The 23,260-nt window shown below is 34.7% G+C and overlaps 1 pseudogene across 1 annotated transcript in view; it reads right to left on the bottom strand.

Moving 5' to 3' along the window:
- Positions 1-22,876, bottom strand: part of LOC149822629 (uncharacterized) — a 36,772-nt pseudogene extending 13,896 nt beyond the window's left edge. The window contains exons 1-11 of the transcript XR_016426079.1: positions 22,650-22,876; positions 21,840-22,194; positions 19,258-19,432; positions 16,711-16,794; positions 16,374-16,615; positions 16,022-16,259; positions 14,868-14,947; positions 14,699-14,783; positions 14,246-14,377; positions 14,050-14,165; positions 10,215-10,262 (exon numbers count right to left, since the gene is read on the bottom strand). The product of XR_016426079.1 is annotated as an uncharacterized LOC149822629 (transcript). The remainder of the gene's footprint in view (positions 1-10,214; positions 10,263-14,049; positions 14,166-14,245; positions 14,378-14,698; positions 14,784-14,867; positions 14,948-16,021; positions 16,260-16,373; positions 16,616-16,710; positions 16,795-19,257; positions 19,433-21,839; positions 22,195-22,649) is intronic.
- Between the last annotated feature and the right edge of the window lie 384 nt (positions 22,877-23,260).

The following is a 23,260-nucleotide window of genomic DNA, read 5'->3' as shown; positions in this document are numbered from 1 at the left end:
GTAGAGAACCTTACTCATTAAGGAATTTCTCACTCAAATATTTACAAATGCAAAAACTCACTAGGTGGCCGAAAAACATAAGCACTTAATATGCAAAATATTTGAATCCCCTCATAGGTTAAATGCCAAGAAGTAAAATTGATTTTCAAAGATATGATCCTTTTATCCATAAATATTTTTCTTTGCAAGTAGTAAGGATTAAGAAAAACTCATTTAGAAGGAAATCTCATATGATATATGGGGATTAAAAACAAATTAATAATGAAATTTTGCAAATTTCAACAATCGTTCATCCACTACAAGCAGTCACCTCATTAGTCCTCCAAAACCCATAAATCAAGTGTATAAGCTACCAAAACAAGAACATAAACATAATGTCATTAAAGGTCAAAGACACACTTTTGTGTGTATAAAACACCTCTTGTCTACATATAATAATACTTGAAATGAGTGTATCAGCGACAAGAACAAGAGAATAAACGCCAACATGGACTAAAAACATCTCTTGTCTACATAAAATGACACTCAAAATCAAGCATGTTTAGCTATTAGAACAAGAGTATCAAGTCATCCATGGGCTAAAACACACACGAAGGTGTGACAATACATCTTTTGTCTACATAAAAAGGCACTTGAAATGAGTGAAACAAACCAACCATGGGCATACATCTCAGCGACTAGAACAAGGATACAAATGCCAACATGGACTAAAATCACACACAATGGTGTGAATCAACGTACCTTGTCTACATATGATGACACTCAAGACAAGTGTGTTCAGCGACTAGACCAAGAGAACAAAGTCAACAAAGGGCTATCAACACACACAAAGGTGTGAACAATATGTCTTGTCTACGTATGATGCCACTTAGATAAGAGGCATAAAAGGAAAAGACACTTGAGGCAATAAGACTTGTAATGACAAACATTTAACAGATTATCAATTTCAATATATCTTAAAACACTTATGGTTTCAAACTTTAGACATCCATCACATGTATACATAATTAAGAGCACCCATAATAAAATCAATGGCCAAAATAAACGAGCGACACACTCATAATTAGAGATCACATAACAAGTCATTTTAGAGTCAAACTACAAGTTGACAATCTAAAATGACATAACATGAGGTGCACATAACTCACCTCAACAAACATCTCTAATATAACAATAATAAGGCCAAACATATGATGCATTAAATAACATGTGATGGACAAATATAAATGTCATAAAAAGGCATTAAATACTTAAGAAAATCATTTTCCAAATAGAAGATTTTACAAAGAGGGCCGATTTGAAAAATCAAATCAAAGGTCCAATATAATCAATCATAACAACAATTTTGCATGAACACGAATTAGGCTTAATCGTGATCAATTCTTCAATTTATACCAAAAAAGACTTATCATGAAACATTAAGAAAATAATGCATATGAAATCTCTATATCAGGTAAAAAGAGGAAGCTCACGAAAGCTCTCTTTTAATGAACATAATACGACATGCTCAAAAAGGCACACATAAAATAAAGAAAATATCTCATTAAAGTCACAAGAAGATGATTTTGAATGCAATAGGTTCAAGAATGAACCAATAAACATGCACATAAAGTGCGAGTACACATACCCACTAAGGGGTGAAGCCAAAAGAAGGTTATGAAATCATTTATCATAATGCAATCACATTTTAGAGAACATTGAGTTATCATGTAATGAAGCAAAAAGTGGCCTTCCACAAATGCTCTTCGAACACTCAAAAGGAGGTGTCTAAAAGACACTTTAAGCAAAACCCATAAAAAGGGTAAAAGAGGAACAACACACAAAAATACAACAACAACTACGCCTTCATCCCAAAACAATTGGGGTCGGCGATATGAACCAACAAAGAAAATCATTCTGGGTCTTCCACATGAATCCTTCTCCTCCATTCATTTCTATCCAATGTCATGTCCTCGGTGAGGCTCAAAGCATTCATATCCTTTCCTATCACCTCCATCCATGTCTTCCTAGGCCTACCCCGACCTCTTTTAACTAATATATTTATGTAAAAGAATGCTTAAAAAGCATTACAAAACGGTTATCAAAATGTATTAAAGACAATCTAGAGATGAAAAATCTAGAACCATTCTCAAACATTGAGAACATCTTAATGCTATCAATTGTAATACAAAAATACATATTTTCAAAAGATGACACACGAGAGTTTAACAAGTACCAAAGCATATGAATAAAGAAACCATATGAGAGACTAAGTGCATACATTCTTATAGAAAAAGCACTCATGCAATAATTAAAGCCACATGTCTCATAAAATAAACATGCTTTCAATCAAGTTTAAGCATATACGCAAGTGATTATATAAAATTTTACATCTTTAAGCATGTAATGAATCAAGAATTTCAAATATGAACATGCATGTCTATCAAGGATGAAATACAAATTGTATTTGACGATTATCATATATATATATATATATATATATATATATATATGTGTGTGTGTGTGTGTGAAAAACAAATTTATATTTTATAAAATAAGACATCATTATCAAATCATTAAGATAAGACAATGATTGACGAAACATCTAGAATTAATAATTCATGGTTATATATATACATATGTATATATGTATATATGTATATATTAGAGTTATTTTGAAAAAGGCTTCAAGATTCAAAACATACTACATATATCTAGTTTTCTTAAACAAGTTCAATGATGGTTAAAATACTATTTTAGAATTTTCAAAAACCATACATTTCCTTTTTTATTTTAATCATGCAAAATATAAACATATATATATATATTCAATGGTAGAGAAAAAAATAAGTGTTTTTCTCATGCGTAATGCATGGGCTAAATACTTGAAAAGTGTAAGAATACATGCCAAGTAATTCCAAGTAGAAGGAAGAGAGATAAGAGATAACAAACGCTTCATCAAAACGTAGAGAAAGAAAAGAGGTAACAAATACTTCACCACTTTTTTGATTTTTTTTTAATATCACGCTTCCCAATGCACTGAAAGACTAGCTTGATTATAACCGAGCTCTGATACCAATGTAAGAAAGTATGCGGAAAGGTATAACAAGAATGCTTAATGCATTCACACGGTCCAATGAATGGACAAACCCAAACCCACAATGGGGAATATAGAAATAGTCCACTAAGGGACAACACAAGAAGCCTTCAAAGAGGCAACACATAAAAAATATATGAACTTTATTGAATGAGGGCTTGAAAAGCCATACTTTACATGGGGGGGAATGCCCCTCTATTTATACACAAAGAAGAGAGGTAGAGAGGGAGAAAAAGTGAGAGAGAAGACCTTGGGAGGCCCAAAGGGGACTCGTTGGGCCCCCAACGGTCACAATTGTGACTGTTGGGGGTCCAACAACTCCTTTGGTTGGGACCCCCAATGCAATGCATTAATTACATTTTATAATAAATAAAATAGAAAAATAAAAAGTAAAAAGGAAAAAGAAAATGAAAAATAAAATACATGTAAAAAGACTAAAATGCCCCTAATGGGCAGAATTACAAAAATACCCTTTATCGGGTATGATATATATATATATATATATATATATATATGATTACATATATTTTAACAGTTTTTCTATCCTCATCTTTCTTATTTGATTTACATGCTTATATTGAAGCTGATCGGAGTGAAAATCTCAATGATAGAATCTCAACTATTGGTTTTTGTGTATTTTTAGGTGATTGATTTCATGAAGATACAAGAAGCAGCAAAAAGTATCATTATCCTCAACTGAAGCTAAATATCGTGCAATGGCTACGACAACAATAGAGTTTGTGTGGCTTAAAAATCTTCTCAGTGATATGGAAATAACCATCTCAACACCTTTGAAGATGTGATGCGACAATAAGAGTGCAATTTACATTACGAGCAACCACATCTTTGATGAGCGAACTAAACATATTGAGATGAATTGTCACTATATATATGATGAATATCTGAGAGGAACTATTATGTTGTATATGTCACATCGAAGTACCAATTGGTGGATTTCTTCACCAAAAATTTTTCTGCTCAGTTTATTTTTCTTCTTAGCAAACTTTCGGTCATTTCCCTGTAAGTTTGAGGGGGAGTGTGTGTGTGTATATATATATATATATATTTATATATATATATGTATTGTATTTGTTTGCCTGACAAGGGCATTTTTGCCTTTTTACATGTAATTATAGTTGTTTATTAGAAACAACTATATTTTTGTTTTTATGCCATTGGGGGCTCCACTCCATAGAGTCGTTGGGAGCTCTCCAACGACTATGAAAAGAGCTCCCAATGGCCTCCCTTTTGAGTTGTATATAAATAGGGGAGGTGTTCCCCCTATTTCTTTCAATACTTTTATGCATGTTATTAACAAAATTTTATTCTTTTCTTGGTGTTTCCCTTTGAAGGCATTTTGTATTGTCTCATTGTGAACTTTTTCTTATGCACTTTTGTGCTTGTATTTGTAAGAAAATGAAACCCACAACCAAAGTAACTCTCAACAAATACTCACAAAGAGAGCTCATGCATAAGAACATACACAATATCCGAAAAAGGGTATACAAAAGGAATAACAAAAAATGAATCTCATTAACTTGGAAGAAAATCCCATACAACCGAATGCTTTACAAGGAGAATAGTACCCCATATTTATAGAGAAGGAAGAGGAGCCATCAAGGGAGTCGTTGGACTCATCTAATGACTCTCTTGTAATTTGCTTTTTTAGCACCTTTTTGACTAGTCAAAAAGAAAATGGCTATAATTGTCCAAAAAGTAAAAACTAAACCTAATTTCTAGTTAAGTTCTAATTAAGACTAACTAAAGCTAACTAAGGAAAAAGAAGAAAAATTACATGCATATGAGATTACATATGAGATATGCATATGAGATTACATATTTTAATACTCCCCCTCAAACTTACAGTTGGATAACCGAAAGTTCGTCTAAGAGAAAGTTAAATCTAGGAGTAGCGAGAGGTTTGGTAAAGAAATCCGTCAACTGATATTCTGAAAAGACGTAGGGAAGATTGATGATGGCGCGTAGAAATTCTTCTCATACATGAATGTCCGGTTGCTGGCAATATATATGGAACTTTTGTTGTCATAGCAGAGATTTGATGCTCATGAACTTTTGACTCCCATGTCGGAGAGTAGTCGTCGAAGCCAGACTACTTCCATAGTAGTTGTAGTCATTGCCCTGTATTCAGCCTCTGTTGACGAGAGAGAGACTTTTTGTTGCTTCTTACATCGCCATAAAACCAAAGATTCTCCTAAGACACAAAAACCAATAGTTGAGTGACGATCACTTGGATCACCTCACCAATCTACATCAGTATAATCAAGTAATTTTAGGTTAGAAGAAGCAGACAAAAATAGCCCTCGACAAATTGAATTTTTAATATATCTAATCATTTGCAAAACTGCTCTCATATGAACAGAAGTTGGAGCATGCTGAAAATGACTAGTTATATGGACAGCATGTGCAATGTCAGGTCTTGTAATGGAAAGATACGATAGTGCCCCGACGAGTTGTTTATAAGGAGTTGGATTCTCAAGTGGTTCTCCATCATCAATCTTCATCTTGACATTTACAACTTCGGGAGTGTCAACGTGTCTTTCATTTGAAATGCCTGACCTGTCAATAATATTCAAAGCAAACTTAGATTGAGTTAGTAAATATCCTCTAGAAGAGTATACAACTTCTATACCAAGAAAGTATTTCAAAAAACCTAAATCGCTCATTTCAAAACATGTTTTGAGAAACTTTTTAATATTGTAAACTCCATGTTTATCACTTCCGATGATGATCATGTCGTCAACATAGAGAAGAAGGATAATAATACCTGCATTAGAATTCTTAACAAACAAAGTTGTGTCAGTAAGACAAGATTGAAAACCAAAATCAAGCATAACCTTACTAAACTTATTATACCAAGCTTTCAGAGCTTATTTGAGACCATACAAAGCCTTATTTAAGCGAAGAGTTTTCCTTTTCGGGACATTAATTCCTGATGGTGGATCCATATATACTTCTTCAGCTAAACTTTCATTTAGAAATGCATTTTTAACATCCATTTAAAAAATATGTCATTTCTTTATAGAGGCAAAAGCTATCAAGATTCTAATAGTGGTCATTCTAGTTACTGGGGCAAAGGTTTCTTCATAGTCTATTCCATATTCTTGGGAATAGCCTTTAGCAACTAACCGAGCTTTGAACCTCTCAAGAGTGCCATCACTCTTGGTCTTAACTTTGTAAACCCAGCGACAACCAATAGGTTTTTTGTTGGGTGAGATGTCTTGAATGGTCCAGGTGTTTGCTTTTTCTAAAGCTTCTAATTCAACTTTCATAGCTTTGACCCATTCAGGTTGATCCTTAGCTATAGCATAACTGTAAGGTTCTTTATAAGAGTGAATTAAGGCGATGAAGGCTTGATATTTTGGTGAAAAAGACTCATATCACACAAATTTTTCAGAGACTTTCGAGATTCTAGTGAATTTTCTAGTTGAGGACACAGGGCCTTGTTGCTTTGTGTACTTTTCAAAAGCATATGGTCTTTCTAAGTTTCCTCGTCTAGAGTATTTAATACAATCTTGGTTGCTATCAATTGGTTCAGTGTTAGTGATATCATTTTGATCATCTTGATCAATATTACTTTCATTACTCCTCGGAACTAAGTTCAATAGAAAGGAGTACTCGTTTGTTTTCGTAGAATCTTTATTTTCAAAGAGACTTTCATTTTCCAAAAAGGATACATTTCTTGAGACATATAGTTTGTTATTTATGAAATCGAAACACCTGCAGCCTTTTTTATGACTTGCATAACCTAAAGAGGCACAGGAAATAGCATGTGGGGAGAATTTATCATTCTTATACGTGAACACAAAATATTTGCATCCGAACACCCTCAACCTAGAGTAATATGGAGTTTGCTTATAAAGCTTTTTAGTTGGGGAAATATTGTTTATCGAGGAAGAAGGCATCCTATTGATGAGATAGACAGCAGTTAAGGCTGCTTCATCCCAGAAAATTTTTGGTATTTGATGTGTAATGAGAAGGGTTCTTGTTGTTTCTATAATATGTCTATGCTTTCTATCAGCTAAACCATTTTGTTGGGGGGTGTAAAGACATGATTTTTTATGTAAAATCCTATATAGATTCAAATAATCTTTAAATTCTTTTGATAAAAATTCTCTCCCTGAATCAGTACGAAATATCGAGATATCCTCTTTAAACTGATTTTTGACCATATTGTGAAATATTTGAAAGTAAGAAAAAACTTTGGATTTATGTTTAAGAAAATAAATCCAAGTGTGTCGTGTAAAGTCGTCTACGAAGATCACATAGTACATAAACCCACATTTTGATATAATAGGTGCGGGACCCCAAACATCATAATGAATCAACTCAAGTGCTCGTGTAGAAACAAAGGTTCTTTCTTGAAAAGGTAGCCTTTTCATTTTTTAAAGATTACATTTTTCACATGTAAAAGCTTTAAAATTACAAAAATTTTCTATGTTTGGAAAAAATTAAATCTTGGATATACAAGGATGTCCAAATCTTTTGTGTTAAAGATCCAAGTCTAACTTTTGAACATTACAACATAGTGTATTCTTGAGAATTACCAAAAAATCCATGTAATACAAGCCTCCTTCTCTATGGTCTTCCCCAATCAGCTTCCCGGACTGGTGATTTTGTACTCGACAATCACGAGAGGAGAAGGAAACATTACACTCATGGTCAGTTAATTGAGATACAGACAGAAGATTTAAATTAAGTTTAAGAATATATCTAATTTTTGGAATGCAAAATCCTTTTGAGTTTTGAGAAGTATTTTCAAAACATCCTATTCCCTTGATCTCAAGAGATGTTCCGTCAACGATAAAAGTGTTTGAACCACTTGAGTTATGACATTGGGATAGCAATTTTATGTTGGGTGTCATATGAAAAGAAGCTCTAGAATCAAAAAGCCAAAGAGATTTACCAGGATCGGAGATGCCTACGGAAGAGACAGCGGCTCCAGCGGATGACGAAGCTCTTTTGAGAAGAGGTTGAAGTGCCTCCACCAATTGAGTTAGAGACATATTCCCAATGGATGTCTCGCTTGTTTCCTATGGAGATTCTACTGTGGCAGCCTTCTTTTCATAAGGTCTTTTTAACTTTGGACAGTATGTTTTGACATGTCCCGGTTCACGACAATAATAACAAATGATCTTTCTCCTTTCAAACTCGCTTCCATGCTTTTCATCATTAGTCCTCCCAACATGCGGAGGTTTATATGGACGAACATGATTTTCCGATCTAAATACTGCTAAGACCGAGTCATCATCACTTTTAAAAATTCTTTTCTTGAGTCTACTTTCCTCCATGCTCAACTCTTCAATTGTATATTCAATGGAAGGGACTTTTCCCTGATGAAGAAGAACGAATTTAGTTGTCTCAAATTCCAATCTCAGACCATTGATAAATTGAAAAAAATGCTCCGAATTTACTTGATTTTGGTGAAGCTCTATGTCATGTGAGCAATGTCACTTTGGTTCAAGGAGAGTCAATTTCTCCCATAACTCGGACAAACTATTATAATATTCCATAATGCTTTTGTCCCCTTGAATCATATTACGAACATTTTCTTGAAGGTTGCATATGTGAGCAATATCCTTGAGAGAGTACATTTTCTTAAGGTAATCCCACGCATCATTGGCGTGTTCAAATTTGGTTAGGCTAGAACACTTTTTTATATCAACACTTGATATAAGCCAAGACATGATTTTGGCATGTCCCATTCTCCATTCTTTCCACTTTTTTCATATGTGAAAATAGCTTTGACTTTTTCTACCTCCAGGAGGTATTTCTTTTTCTCCTTCTTCTTTGATGAGAATTAGTTTAGGTTCCTCCTCAGTTCCATCCACTAATCCCCATAATCCTTTTCCCCAAATAAGTTGCTTCATGATAGAAGCGCATGTTACATAATTTGAATCATTGAGTTTTATGGGCTTTAATGGTGACGTTATCATTGTCATCCATTTTATAATCTTGTGAATGGGAAGGGGAAGAAGGAGAAGAGGAAAAAGCTTAAAAAATGTGAAAAGAGGAAGATACTCTATTATAAAATAGCGAAAATAAGCAATCCTCCAAGCCTCCAAGTCTTCACACGCCCACTACTTTAAAGGGATTTCACTCTTAAAGAAAACTTGAGTGGTGCGCTTTCCAATGCACACAAAAAACCTTTGATTGCTTCTAGCAATGGCTTTGATACCATGTAAGAAAATGAAACCCACAACCAAAGTAACTCTCAACAAATACTCACAAAGAGAGCTCAAGCATAAGAACATACACAATACCCGAAAAAGGGTATACAAAAGGAATAACAAAAAATGAATCTCATTAACTTGGGAGAAAATCCCATACAACCGAATGCTTTACAAGGGGAATAGTACCACATATTTATAGAGAAGGGAGAGGAGCCATCAAGGGAGTCGTTGGACTCCCAACGGCTCTATCCAACGACTCTCTTGTAATTTGATTTTTGACTTTAGTCAAAAAGCACCTTTTTTACTAGTCAAAAAGAAAATGGCTATAACAGTCCAAAAAGTAAAAACTAAACCTAATTTCTAGTTAAGTTCTAACTAAGACTAACTAAAGCTAACTAAGGAAAAAGAAAAGAAAAGATTACATGCATATGAGATTACATATTTTAACAGTATTGTACCTTTGTAATTGTTCACTCTTGGACTTGTTTTGTGCTTTTGCACTTTGTTTTTGTAATTCCGCATACTTCATTTCAATGGTTGCAGTGGCAGCAAGAGACAAATTAAGAGGTGGCTGGTAATGGTGGTGATGGTGGCAGCTGAAAAGGAAAAGAAAAGATGAGAGTGGTGGGCAGGCATTAAGAGAGAGGGAGTAGGGGAAAAGGTAATTCTAATGCATAGTTAGGCAACTCTAACAGAAAATAACTCTGGAATTTTTTTGTCAACTATGAGAAAATTTAGGTGCCTTCTTAAAAATTTGAAAAACTTAGGTGTGTTTTTTGTTATTGCTAAAAGGTTAGGTGTGCTATTGAAAAATTCTCTAACAAATAACATTGAACTACAAAGTTGAGATAAACAAAACAATATTGTCAGAAGCCAAAATTGTAATAAAAATTTTGTAGCAATAAATAAATACTTTTCGTACATGGCAGCAATGGAAACAAGCTCACCTTCCTCCATGGGCCTGGTTTTGAAGAAGTCTGTATCAGTGGGCCTGTCTGCAAAAGAGAATTGAAGTGCAGATTCTTAATAATAATATAACGATAGAATATCTAAAAGTTCTAACAGGTAAAAATTTTTTAATAATGGATTTTGAGAAAGACAAGATATGCACAATCATGCCGACATATTCATAAAGCTTACTTTCATAAAACTCAGCAAAATAACAATTTATAGTTCACCAAGAACACAAATACCATATTCTGCTAAACTGCTTCTTCACTTTAGAAATACTTATTGAAATAATATTTAGAATGCAAAAACATAATTTATACCAAAAACCAGGTGGTCAGGTTCTTGATGCAAAAGGTCCTGGAAAATCCTATATGCCAAGCAGTAGACATAGTCCATTCTATACAACTTCCATCCTTAGTCCATTCTATACAACTTCCATCCTTAGTCCATTTTATGCAGCTTTCATCCTAACATCTAGGGTTGGTGACAAGGATATACAAAAATCTTAGGCAATTTTAGTATGCAGTCAATACTGGGACAGACTAGCAATATGTCCCTGTGTGCCAGCTTCCATCCTTCTCCCTGCATTTACATGTGGTAGGCTGGGCCTAAGTTTTGTCTCGTTTATTAAATGGATCAGGTTTATGCAGATATAGGACCAGACTGTTTGCCAACTGAATTTTAGACCCATTTAGTTAATGGACTAGGTAACAGTCGATGCAGGTCCAGATTTTTACATGCTGAGCTCCTATTGATGCAACCCTAGGTAACAAGATGATGCACAGCATGGGCTATGAGACAAAACCCTGGAGACAGATGCACAAACATACGAGAGCAAATATGTCCAGCCTAGGCCAAGGCCATAGTCACAAATATCAGTGATATTTTGAATTTATCGCAAACTATGTCACATGGATATGGCTGCAGATACAGGGATATGGCCATTTTCATGAAGTTTCTAATATGACATGTATATAAGGAGATACGGAATGGGAGTCAAAATGGAGTACCCATGTGACATAGTCACAAATAAAATGTGATAACTTCATTAAACGAAAAAAAAAATGAATGTGATATTTTTAACATATCACTAAATTTGATTTTATTATTATATTTTTTCAAAAAAATTATAAAAACAACATACTCAATTAAAACATTTGCAAGGGCAAAGCTATCTTTTCTACATTGACTCCTGCCATTCAGCAAGTGCAAGAAAAATGAAAGGGTAACCACATCGTGCAGGTGGTGTAGTATCGTTTGACAACTTAACAAGGGAGAGGAGGCCTTCTATAGGATACGGAGGGTCTCCTCTCTCCCTTTCCCATAAGAAGGAAGGCATGATTCTAAAGTAGCAAGAGGTTCCATCATACAAGAAAGATGTCAAGTCTCATATTGGTGGTTTTACCAGTGTTGTAAGTATCGTACGGTATCGTAAGACGTATGATATGTATTGTTACTTTGGGCCTAAACGATATTGAGATACAGGTGTGTATCGTAGATGTATCGGGTGTATCGTGTATCTTACAAATACACAATTAGTGCATTTTATGATGCACTCAATTCATTTTGTTTTGTTTTTTTTTAATATATAAGACTCCTTAAAGTGAGTTTGTGTTCACTCCTAAAGAACTTGAGAGTGATTTAGGGCTTGATTTCTTGCAAGGAGAAGAAGTCTTCATTTTTGTTTGAACTTAAAAAAATTCGGTTACGTAAAGTTTTTTAAGTATTGAGAAACACTTGGGGATTTTCTTTTTGTTTATGTAAACATGCACTCTTATGGATCTTATGACTTGTTAGCTCAGTGTTTATTATTTCACAATTTACATTTTTCTTATGAGATATGCATGCCATTCATAGCAGCTCATGGAGACATTAATGCTTAATATGTGATTTTATGGTTTTATTTTGTGCAATTCATCATTGTTTCATGTGAGGATTTTTTTTTAATTTTTGCTATTTTTTTCTGATTTTTCTTGATTTTTTGGATTTTTAAAAAAAAAACTATTAAAAATTTATGATATGTTTACGATACGATACGGTGTTACTTTGGGCCCGACCGATACAGGCAACGATACGATACTTACAACCTTGGGTTTTACAACTTGAAGAACTGGCTTTACCTAGTTCTCTCCCCATAAAACCTTCTGACTTTGACCAATTACCCAAGTCTTCACTCTCAAGATTAGCTTATAAAATTAACAAATTAATTTGCTCTTTATTTCTTATATGTTTATTTTTTACTTCCCAAAGTTTTTCCAAGATTTTCCCATGAGAAACCTTTTTTTCCGAGATATAAAATGAGATTGTGACTATAGTCAAGGCCAAGTGAGGCAAAAAGCAAAGCAATCTCACATTCATCACCTAGGTAAGAAGGAAATTACCTTTTGTGACATAGGCATATAGTTTCCACTTTCCACAGCAACAAGTGAAAGGACAAAGCAGTATATGAACCAGATTAGGGATGCGATCATTTAAATTTTCAGAGGATTCGAGAAGTGAAACCCAAGTAGGAAGTGGTGCGGGGAATCATCTAAGAAACCATATGTATAATTGCTTGAATAACAACACAAGATTTGTGTGAAATAATGCAAAATTGATGGAGGTAAGAAGAAAACTTCTAAGAAATGAAGATCACAGTCAATAACTATATTAGCTTATGAGAAAATTTCTAAACCACTTATTTAAGAAAAAATATACAAACATACATTTACCAAACCTATAAGTTATTCAAAATCATTAATACAATAAGCTGACTTTGGGAAATGAAAATTGAAATGATAAAAGGATTTGTACAGCAGTTAATACAAACTTTATAACATATAAGGTTTGTATTAACTTTATAACATATAAGGTTTGTATTAACTTTATAACATATTCTCATATCCAAGAATTATGACCCATTGTCCCCTGAGAATTAGAATCCTTTACCCGGACTCATGATTCTCATGTCATGGGAATCCCAATTCCTAGATTCCTATGGATGGGAATCAGGATCCCTGCATTGTAGAAATCATGATTTCTATACATAGGATTCAAGATTCCTATCTCATGGGAATTACTGGATTTCTAAATACAGGAACCAAGATTCATATGCACAGTAATTGTGATTCCTCCCTACTTCTGATTTGTGCTTCCTAGGAAGTGCAGTTCCTAAAAAGGCTGGGTTCTTCTGGTAACCATTATAATATCATCAACCCATACTGGACTCACATCAAGAAGGCATCCTCGTGTTTTATCATAAAGCCCCAGAACTGACCAAAAGATAACGTTTCAAATATTTTTCAACAAATTGTAAATGCTAAAACAAAATTTTCAAAATCAAGAATCAAGATGAAAGGAAAAAGAGTCCCCCTGGCCCCACCATTTCCATCTGCCCTGTAGATATTCATATACGACCCAACACAAAACGCTGTTAGAAAGAATCAATTGGAAATTGGAAATTGGAATTTAGTTCACAATCTGCTCACCAGAGCAAAAATTTCTCATGACAATTCCAACTGCATTTTAGTTTGTGCATACCATTTAATGGTCGGAATAGCCTTTACTCCAAATATTGACTATATTGACAAGCTTTATGTGCAAGAACTCAAACTCTTGTTCATCAGTTATTTGATTCCCTTAAGCAACAAATTTTGTCTTCTTTTATAAAGCATTCATCACATGTTCCCAAATTCTATCACAAGGACTACATTTCACATTTTACTTAATTATCACACTGTATACAAAACCAAAAAGGTCATCAAACCGTGTCATTTTTTTTCTCAAACAGATTGCAGTGTTAACTAAAGCAACAGAAAAGTAGCTTTAGAAAGTTTTAAAAGACCAACAAACCTCCTCAAAGTTCTCGAAGTTCTGAGTGTCTAACTCATCATTAACCTCTGGCATAAAGGCAGCTTCCATCTGATACAAAATATGTCCCACTGGACTCCTTTAAACCATGAGTGTGCCTATCAAAGGAGTAACTTATTAGCCACCAATGAGCAACAAACAAACAAAATGGAAATTCTGGAAATTGAATGCAACAGACCTTTATTTCATGAGCTCCTCTTGTACCCAGCCTTTGCTCAACATTGCATAGCAATTTACAGATGAGATCTTTAGCTTCAGCAGATAGCTTCGCTTCCTCAGGGAATTTCAAATGAGTCCTCCAATTCACAATCTGCAAGAAGAGATCAAATATGAAATACACAATAACTTCAGACCGTCGCGCAGCATATCTTAAATGCCCAGCAGCCAATTAAATTGAAATTCCTAAGCTGTCACTCATATCCATTAGATAAATTGGGAATCATTTTTCATGTTGTTTGCTATCATTATCAGGTTCAACATGTTCAAAGGAATATGTCATAGTTTTCTAACTCCAACAAAGGCTTAACATGAGTAATGAAATACCATTATGATGCGTTGTCATCTTAAAATTCTGATGATACATATAATTAAATAAATATATATAATGCAAATATTGCAAATACACATGTACCTTTCTACAAGTTGACATTGGTTTATTAGAATAAAATGGTGGATAACCCACAAGCATTTCATACATGATAGCTCCCAGTGACCACCTAAGAGAAGGAATTAAATGATTTTAGGAGAACCACATAATGCATAATAAAAGGCATAAAAGTACTTCCATGAACATAACTCACCAGTCACACTCCATTCCATACCCCTTCTTCAACAGAACTTCAGGAGCAATATAGTCGGGTGTGCCAACAGTAGAATAAGCCTGCATTTTCAGCCAAAAAATATTAGTAAGTCAGAAAAATACAAGACCCATCAGTAATGAAAATAGATAAGTTAGATGGAATTAAGATGTCAGCTCCTATTCCTTTTCTCTATTTTTTATCTCGGTTTTCTTTATTTGCTACACAAGCTATTGGTATCCCCCAGTGGGATTTAAACCTGATACCTCTTGGTCATGATAGTGTGAAATCTAATCATCCTAATAGGTCATGAGAGATGTGTGAAAGCATAATATGGAAACCTTTTCTCGTATGGCAGGAACATAAAATCATTATGTTTGACTTTTAGGATCTGAAATGGTTCTTAAAATATGATGGTGAATAGCATACATATCCTTTCACATAATGCCAGTTAGTAATTAGTTGTTTGTGTTGGTAATAAACTCCAGTCACTTCTACTTTGTGTGGCTGCGAATATTGTTCTTAATTATGAATTTGGAAAGATTGCATTAATTTTAGAGTTTGCTGCCATTTTAGAATATCTATTACCTGCAATCAACTTCAGGAACTAGCCATGTCTGATCTTGATGTGTGTGCATGTGTGCACACATACACATGCCACGAGTGTAGCGTGCTTGCTTTGTGCATAAATTGGTAAAGAAAAAAAACCCATCTCTTGATTTTCTTCAAAATCCAGAACATGAATGTTACATTAACTAAGGTGCTCTTTTTGCAGTATTCTGAAATGTTGGACCTGGCTAAAGATTCATATACTTTTCTTAGGTAGCTATTGTAAAATTCTTTACAATGTTATAGCAAGAAGTTGAAACAGCATAGCCAATTAGTAACAAATGCATTTATATGTTGTGGAAGTTAATCACTTAATGAATCAAAGTTGTGGAACCAAAAATGTGTTATTGGCTATCAAGTAAAAATATACACCAATAACACCACCAATGTAATTTAGTCTTAGCAGTATCACAAAAATTCTTCAGCTTAACAGTGCAATAACAATTGTTACACATGATCTTTGTTACTACTATATGGACATGAGGTTCCAAGTTAAGAAAGAAATCAGAGACAGAAAAAGTGACAACAGGACAAGACCATCAACTTGCCAGCATGCGCCTGTTCCTTTGCCAATGTAATAGCTGTTCCTGTTGTGTACGTTTAGGCGTTGGAGAATTGTTTGAATGCCCATCACTCTCTAGAGAGGATTTAATATTTTGTCCCATTGCAAAATCATTCTCACTAAGATTCGGTAGGCTGCTACAGTCCAATGGCTTACATAATCCAAAATCTGAAAGCTTCATATGTCCATATCTATCAAGCAATAGATTGTCCGGTTTGATATCTCTGTAAAGACGAACCAATGCATTAAATTGATTTTTCATTGGAAGAATGCAATTCTCAGAAAAGTAAAAAGTTGACATAACTACAAAAAAAAATATGCAATATCAAAACACAAGCCTGTGTATGTAATTATGCTTGTGGATCGACTCAACAGCAAGGACCGTCTGACCCACATAAAATCTAGCCTCATCTTCTGGCAGAATATCTTTGCGCATAAGCAATGTCATCATGTCACCACCAGGAAGATACTCCATAATCAGATACAAGAAATCTTCATCTTGAAAGGAGCAATAAAGCTTCACAATACAAGCACTATCAACCTCAGCAAGAAGGTTTCTTTCTGCCTTGACATGCTCCACCTAATCAACAGTTATCAGAAAATGTAAGCACAAGAAAATTTAAAAAAGGAAAATGTTAACTGGAAGGCAATTCAAGCATTCATTGAAAAACATACTTGGCCTCTGCGTAGCATCTCTGATTTTCTCAGCTTCTTCATAGCATAAACATTACCAGTGCTCTTTTCTCTACAAAGTCTCACCTGGAAATAAACGTAACTTTAAACAGAAGATCCTCATACCAAAAAACTTCACCAAAACTTAGGTATCCAACAATCAGATAAATAGAGTCAATTTAAAAGCAATTAAGATACAAACAAACAGGTCAACTTAGAATGACTCACTCCTACCAAAATCAACAATTAACAAATCAATTCACCAGCTCAGTGTGAAAACATAAGAACAACAATGACAGTGATGATGATCATGATGCTGATGACAACAAAACTATAGAATGTCTGCACTGACAAAAGTTTGATTTCCAGTCCATGCAAATTCATATTGCAGACATGTCATACATATAAAATGTAAACTAACCTTATAAACAAAAGACAATATCATATCCAGAAATGAGCTGCATTACAGTGACCCACTTTTAGCTTCTAAGGTTTAATCTGAATCATGACACCATAGCCTTATTGCTTCACCAACTTATTAAGCACTAGTGAAACTGGATCGGAGGGGTACAGATGAAATTAAATGAAGAAACTATATATCAACAGAAAAGGAACATAGAGCTCAAAGTCTTTAAAGTGAGACAACATAACTAAAAAGCAGAGGATCATATTTTGATGATTACTGTCAAGAGAGAAAACAAATAGAAGAAATCAGAAAATGAAATTAACCAGACAAATCCAATTTCGTGGTTGACTTGTGCTGCTGGCTGAATTAACCTACAACTCTTTTTTCTTTTCTTTTTTCATTTAATTTTGTCAGGAAAGGACCATGATTTATGTAAGGATACTCCCAATAAGACAAACAAAGAGATCCATATAAGACAAACATAGAACATAATGTAATTTAGTCAGCACATAATGTAATTTAGTCAGCATTAAGAAAGTTTTGACATGCATAATAAGAGAAAGCATAACATGAGGAAATTAAGTAAAACCTATACAAGACAATGTTAAAAACATAGCAATAATACATACTTATCTATGTCACAAGGACTCGGCAAACCGGGTGCCGCACCCGCATCGACGCAGGTGCGCGTGCGGCACCCGGTGTGGTCAACCTGACCCTGGGTGCGTTGACCGCACCGAGGGTCATTTGTGTCCAATTTTTTTATTTAAAAAATTTTGTTCTAGGGGGGGGGGGGCTAGACCCGTCCACTGACCGCGCAGTGGACCCGTGCCGGGGGGGAGCCCCCGGAACCCCCTTTCTGCAAGGGCAAAAACTCTGAATCAGGCTCCACAACTCATCAGCCCGACCCCTCCCCTGCACAAATTATATATATTGTCGCACCCCCGCACCCAAGTTTTTTGAAAGTGCCGCACCCGCACCCATGTGACATAGATACTTATCAATGAGATAACTTATTGTTAATATGGAACAACTATAGAAGACACATGAATGAATCTAATTCTACTGAACCTAAAATCTATTCACATTTAATAAAAAATCCCGGTATGAAGCATATTTTACAGCATCTGTCTAATTACTCCTACAATACAACAGGAAAAGATTAATTATAAGCTTTATTTGAAAAGGTGAGTGCTTCAAGAAAAAGCACTAGAATTCAGCCTCAATTCACCAATGAAAGTATGTCTCTCCTAATTTTTAAAATATTTTTTCATCTTTGGATTTCCATTTCCTATTTTTATGGGCAACAAAAAGGAGCATTTAAAAGGAGAGAGATGGGACTGAAAAAAACACAGAACAGTTCTCTCCCAATCTTAAGGAAGAAAATTTGAGTAAGATAAAAAGATATTTTCCCATTTTCTATGTTTAATAAGTAAAAATATGTTTATTACTAAGCTAAATGAATTTCTCTCAATATTAAGGGAAAAAAAGTGAGTGGGAAAAATAGAATTTACCTTCATAAGGTTAAGGAAGAGAGTAAATAGGCAAGGTAATCTCTTTTATTATGGGAACAAAAAGATTCGTCATTAATCTAAATGAAAAGGAAGATAGTAAATAGAAAAGGTAATTTCTTTTTTAATATGGTAACAAACAGATTTTGTTAGTAATTTAAATAAAATTCAAATGAGAAAGTAACAGGGTATTAAAAAAACCTCTTCTAACTCCATTAAAATGTTGTAGAAGAGGGACCTACTGCATTAAAAATGGATTTCAGAAATAGGATATTAGGAAATTATTCCACTACAATAAGTAATGTTAATTGTATAAACAATGACTAAGCCTGTTTTCCTGAATAATAAAAATGATAACAACAATTAGAAGAATTATTTATAATTAATAACTATAATGAAGGATGAAAAGAAGTTCATGATCTATCACTTATCTTTATCTACTTGAAAAATGTAATTTTCTTTTATTTTTCAGACTTTCCAATGGTTGTGTATCTTTATTTATTGATAAAGCAAAGAAATACTTGAGGCTTATGCCCTGGATTGACTCAGTGCAATAAACCCTTGCCTCATATGACTAAACCACCACATGCTTTCAAAACTTTGTCACTGAACACAGACAGGAGGGAACAGTACCTCCCCAAATGCACCCCTCCCTATGATGGTAAGAAGATCAAAATCATCAACACCCATTTTGTGCCTTCGCAGACGCATATATTCTGTCTCCTTTTTCTCCAAATTTTTAAGAAGGTTGTACTGCTCTTCTCCAGATACTTCCGCATCAGCCAGCTTCCTCTCTAGGATCCAACGCCTGAACAGGATAGACGTAATGAGGAATACAATTTGACAGAAAAAGGCCTTTATTATACAAATATTTTAAAGATAAGCTAGCTTGTATGCTAAATTACATGTCTTTGAAACATACTACAGACAAAGAAGCCTGAGGCATTATTTTAAGATTATTTTACTCCCCTTATTGGAGAAATCAAGTGGCATAGAAGATAGTGCAAAGAAAGAGCTGTTCTTGTAGGAGGGAATTGGTTTAAACTGATGCAGGAAAATTAGACGTTACCCAAATAAGTCCCACTTAAAAGGTTGTTGAAATACCCATTGAAAGTATTGCACTATGGCTCTTGAAACATTCTCATAGTCTCCATCAGTTGCATTATACCATATGTTTTTGTTCTTATATAGGTAATATTGATCGCTATACATTCTATCAACTAAAGATTCTAAACTATTCACAATTAATCCAATGAGCAGACACTGACCATGTTTTCCCCACTCAAAACAAAAACAAATATAACATACTATAGGGAGGCATTTGCTACCCTCGTGGGTAAGAAACCCTTAGTTGGAAACTGGGAACTCATAGGAGGAGGTTGTTTTGACCAAATTCGACCTCATGGATGTGTTCATCAGGGTCAAAATAGTACGAATCGGCCCTTGGATCATAGTTTTTCAACGTAAAAATATGTTTTTTTTTAGGTTTGAAAATTTGGTACATTGTAGGCCATTGATTTTTCACCCTCACAAAATCCAATGTATATATCAGAAAAAAATTATCCAAAAGGTCACTTTCTATTAAACCTAATATGTAGATCACATGTGAAGGGTCAGATGTGTGGAAAAAACTGAAAAAAAATATTACAATTTTTCAATAGGGGGTTCCTTGCACACACACACACACACACACACACACACACACACACACACACACACACAGATATATATATTGCACAGTTGTGAAGTTCACTTTTTGCTTTTGTTGAATATCAAAAGAGATTTTATTAATTAGCAGCAAAAACAGGTAAGTGGTAACAAAGGTATTGAAGAGAAGCAAACAATTCATACAAAAAAATTATGACATGCAAGAACAGCAGCAAGTAGACTATTTACTGATGTTGCAAAAAACCAACATTCGACCCAACAAGATCATAACCAAAAGTTATCAGCCCCAGGGCACATTAAACTGGTCCAAAGCATAATCCCACCTTTTTTTCAATAGGAACCAAATCCCGCGTTGAATAAACTTAAGCATGGAGAAGTAGAGGCATTCAATGCTTTCGAAATTTCAACTGTTAAATTTCTTCAACCCCTACCAAGTAGCTACCATCTCCAAATGGTCTTAGATTTTTTCCGTCACCCTCATCCAGCTATCCACAAAGAGCTCTCAGATACCAGAACTTCATCCTGGTAGCTTCTAATGTTGGGATTCCATATGAAATTAACTTCTGTAACTTTCTATAGAGTTGTTATCCACCTCCATTGTAGCGCAATAATTCATTAAAGGAAATTGTGTGCTATAGAATTGCATAGAAATGTCATCTGTGAAGTATGATCTCACCTAAGATTTTGTTAGTGGTAACATAATTTAAGACTTGACTTTTAAATTGCTCAGCCTAAGATAGTTCATCACGGGTAGAAATGGTTTAATAATGCACAATCCAGCTAGCCCCTTTCAACTTTGTGCTTTGCACATTCAAATATGTGCTTTCATCAAGGAACAAATACTGATGTGTCACCTAGATCAATCTTTACCTACATCATCACACTATTCAAAAAGGTGTACGATTCATGTCAACCATACATCAGGCCTTAGAAAGATAAACATACCCTGCAGTCCTATTTTCAAGAATTCTCATGTTTGAGATGTTTTACAATATTTTCATGGTTCATAATGTTTTAAGTCCCTCAAAAAGTTGTTTATTAAATGTTTTTAAAATTCTTGCAATAATGCTGCAAGAAATTCAAGAAACAAGGTTAATGTTGGATATATATATATATATATATATATATATATATATATATATATGATTCTCTGTATTACATAAAATGATATATATAATACATAAGTTATAAATATATTACTATAATATATATACATATGTATATAATTCATAAATGTATAAATACATGTTGGCTAAGAAAATTAATCTCTTGATATTTTGCAAACAAACGAAAGTGAATCACATGCTTGCAGTTTTGATTCAGAGCCACCGTTACAAACATGAGAAAGTCGTGCCTTGGGAGAGACAATCACGTGATTCACATTCTCAACGGCACAACTTTCTCAAGTGTTTCACTTTCAGAGCTTGCAAACGCGCCCTTACTCGTAAATCTGGGATACCAGAAAAAAAAAAACAAGAAACGGTTTCATAGCAGCAGCAGAAAAAAACTAGAATCATCAGAACAATGCACGATAAATAAATCCTTGCCTCTCCTTCCGCTCCTGCAAGCTCTTCATCTGTGCCTTATAGTGGTTCTCAATATACTGTTTTGCGGCCACGACTTTCTGCTTCGTCATGTTCGAAGGAGCATCATCACCACCCTGCTTCTGACCATCCTTCCCGCCCTCCATTTCCTTCTCCTTCGCTGAAGCCTTCGCTTTGTCCCTTCTAGGCTGCCATTTCCGAAAACAACTTCTCACCGATTCCATCTCAGCACCGCCAGCCACAGACCATCATCCCAAAACCCAAAATTCTCCCCAAAATCACCATTAGTCGCCGAAGAATGGCCCTAGAAACCGAATCTCCACTTAAACCGACTCCAAAATTTCCACCCAAATCCACACTGTAAAGCAAAGAAAATGCAAAGTTTAGTTCATGTAAGCCAACCGCAAGACTCCAAATTTCCATCAAAATCGCCACCCTAAAATCAGTCAACTCACAAAACCCAGAAAGAGAAGCGGGGCAAGAGAAATTGAAAGCATCACAAGACGAACTCGACAAACAACGAGACGAATTCCCAAACAAACCCCAATTGTGCCTTGCAAACTAAACCCTAACCGCCAAAAACACGCGAGAAAACCCATCAAAACTCCAAGAAATCCCTAATTAAGAAAATCTTCCATCAGTTCCAATCCATGAAAATCCTCAAACCATCGCACCGAACGCCGAAAACGAAACCAACAAAATCCCGCAATCGAAAACTCCAATTCCCAGACAAACTGAAACTCATCCCTAGAGATGCGCTCAGAAGTACCAAAAAGAGCAGAAATTTAGTGGAAAAGAAAAAGAAGAAGATACCACAAGAAAGAGGGAGATGCTCCCGCCAAAAGAGCGTTTATCGTAGATCCGGATGGTGAGTGGTCGAAAAATCGGGATCCAAACCGGAATCCTCACCCTGAGATTAGGGCGACAAGAGAGAGGGAGAGAGAGCACAGATTCAGTGGAGAAGTAATATGCGAGCGAAGGTTTGGCCCTCTTCTTTCCTTTTTTCGCTGTTTCGCTCTCCTGCTGGGTAGCCTCCCCCGGGCTCTCAAGTATGAATATTGATCATAATAGCATCATTAATTTCGTCATATTCCGCTCTTCTCCTTATGTGAAATTACTTTCTTACCCTTTTCAGATTTTTATTTGTTGCCAATGTTGGGAGATCTCGCGTGTGAGAAAATCTTGTGATTTTTTAGCTTACCTTTGAAAGCCAAAAAAATTAATAAAAAAATAAAATTTTGCTCACAATAAGTTTTGATATGAGGACTTTGAAAATGAAATTTTTTTGTTTGTTTGTATGTAATAAAAAAGTCAGGATTGTAAACTCTCCTTCTATCAGTGGAAGATTGAGAAAAAAAAGGATCGAGTGCAGGACACTTTGTCTTGGGACATTGCAGGTTCAAAACCCAATGATATAGTTGTAT

This window comes from Nuphar pumila, chromosome 11, assembly GCF_984573655.1.
Source record: "Nuphar pumila chromosome 11, dmNupPumi1.hap1.1, whole genome shotgun sequence".
In the NCBI taxonomy this organism is placed as follows: Eukaryota; Viridiplantae; Streptophyta; class Magnoliopsida; order Nymphaeales; family Nymphaeaceae; genus Nuphar; species Nuphar pumila.
The sequence above is the reverse complement of the archived record's forward strand: the minus strand, read 5'-3'. Positions and strand labels throughout refer to the sequence as shown.